We start from the raw sequence: 2,500 nt of genomic DNA, 5'->3' as shown, positions 1-2,500 counted from the left end.
GAAAAAGCCCTCCCCTTTTCCGTAGCCCCGTTTAAAGTTTTGTTTGGGCTCCTGTTCAGCGGGGAAGCGCGTGCGCGTGGCAACCTTGACACCCCCGTGTTCCCCTGGACCAGACCTTTCCAACGCCGCCTGAGTTAAGGTGCTACGACGTCCCTAAGTGGAGATGCCTCTAAATGAACACCTTTTCCCAACTTTGCACGTTTCCAGCTTGAGAGGAAAAGGGGCTTAAAATTCACAGTTATTCGCCCGAACGTGGGATTTGGCTGGGGACGGTTTCTATATTCAAGTTGGGATGGGGGGCACCGAGGTGAGTGGTGGTTGTCCCCGAAAAAGCCCTCCCCTTTTCCGTAGCCCCGTTTAAAGTTTTGTTTGGGCTCCTGTTCAGCGGGGAAGCGCGTGCGCGTGGCAAACTTGACACCCCCGTGTTCCCCTGGTCCAGACCTTTCTAACGCCGCCTGAGTCAAGGTGCTACGACGTCCCCAAGTGGGGATGCCTGTAGATGAGCACATTTTCCCAACTTTGAATGTAAGTTTCCAGTATCATTGAAAATGTGGCCTCAAACGAGCAGTTTTGCCCCCGAACGTGGGATTTGGCTGGGGACGGTTTCTATATTCAAGTTGGGATGGGGGGCACCGAGGTGAGTGGTGGTTGTCCCCGAAAAAGCCCTCCCCTTTTCCGTAGCCCCGTTTAAAGTTTTGTTTGGGCTCCTGTTCAACGGGGATGCGCGTGCGCGTGGCAAACATGACACGCCCGTGTTCCCCTGGACCAGACCTTTCTAACGCCACCTGAGTTAAGGTGCTACGACGTCCCCAAGTGGGGATGCCTCTAAATGAAGCCAATTTCTCCTATTTGAATGCACTCTCCCAGCCCAGAGAGGCATGTGCCTTAAAATTCACAGTTATTCACCCGAACGTGGGATTTTGTTGAGGACGGTTTCTAAATTCAAGTTGGAACAGGGGGCACCGACGTGAGTGGTGTTTGTCCCCGAAAAAGCTCTCCCCTTTTCCGTAGCCCCGTTTAAAGTTTTGTTTGGGCTCCTGTTTAGCGGGGATGCGCGTGCGCGTGGCAACCTTGACACGCCCGTGTTCCCCTGGACCAGACCTTTCTAACGCCGCCTGAGTTAAGGTGCTACGACGTCCCTAAGTGGAGATGCCTGTAAATGAACACCTTTTCCCAACTTTGAATGTAAGTTTCCAGTATCATTGAAAATGTGGCCTCAAACGAGCAGTTTTGCCCCCGAACGTGGGATTTGGCTGGGGACGGTTTCTAAATTCAAGTTGGGATGGGGGGAACCGAGGTGAGTGGTGGTTGTCCCCGAAAAAGCCCTCCCCTTTTCCGTAGCCCCGTTTAAAGTTTTGTTTGGGCTCCTGTTCAGCGGGGATGCGCGTGCGCGTGGCAAACATGACACGCCCGTGTTCCCCTGGACCAGACCTTTCTAACGCCACCTGAGTTAAGGTGCTACGACGTCCCCAAGTGGGGATGCCTCTAAATGAAGCCAATTTCTCCTATTTGAATGCACTCTCCCAGCCCAGAGAGGCATGTGCCTTAAAATTCACAGTTATTCACCCGAACGTGGGATTTTGTTGAGGACGGTTTCTAAATTCAAGTTGGAACAGGGGGCACCGACGTGAGTGGTGTTTGTCCCCGAAAAAGCTCTCCCCTTTTCCGTAGCCCCGTTTAAAGTTTTGTTTGGGCTCCTGTTTAGCGGGGATGCGCGTGCGCGTGGCAACCTTGACACGCCCGTGTTCCCCTGGACCAGACCTTTCTAACGCCGCCTGAGTTAAGGTGCTACGACGTCCCTAAGTGGAGATGCCTGTAAATGAACACCTTTTCCCAACTTTGAATGTAAGTTTCCAGTATCATTGAAAATGTGGCCTCAAACGAGCAGTTTTGCCCCCGAACGTGGGATTTGGCTGGGGACGGTTTCTAAATTCAAGTTGGGATGGGGGGAACCGAGGTGAGTGGTGGTTGTCCCCGAAAAAGCCCTCCCCTTTTCCGTAGCCCCGTTTAAAGTTTTGTTTGGGCTCCTGTTCAGCGGGGATGCGCGTGCGCGTGGCAAACATGACACGCCCGTGTTCCCCTGGACCAGACCTTTCTAACGCCACCTGAGTTAAGGTGCTACGACGTCCCCAAGTGGGGATGCCTCTAAATGAAGCCAATTTCTCCTATTTGAATGCACTCTCCCAGCCCAGAGAGGCATGTGCCTTAAAATTCACAGTTATTCACCCGAACGTGGGATTTTGTTGAGGACGGTTTCTAAATTCAAGTTGGAACAGGGGGCACCGACGTGAGTGGTGTTTGTCCCCGAAAAAGCTCTCCCCTTTTCCGTAGCCCCGTTTAAAGTTTTGTTTGGGCTCCTGTTTAGCGGGGATGCGCGTGCGCGTGGCAACCTTGACACGCCCGTGTTCCCCTGGACCAGACCTTTCCAACGCCACCCGAGTCAAGGTGCTACGACGTCCCTAAGTGGGGATGCCTGTAGATGAGCACATTTTCCCAGCTT

Source organism: Osmerus mordax (assembly GCF_038355195.1).
Source record: "Osmerus mordax isolate fOsmMor3 chromosome 7 unlocalized genomic scaffold, fOsmMor3.pri SUPER_7_unloc_8, whole genome shotgun sequence".
Classification (NCBI taxonomy): Eukaryota; Metazoa; Chordata; class Actinopteri; order Osmeriformes; family Osmeridae; genus Osmerus; species Osmerus mordax.
The sequence above is the reverse complement of the archived record's forward strand: the minus strand, read 5'-3'. Positions refer to the sequence as shown.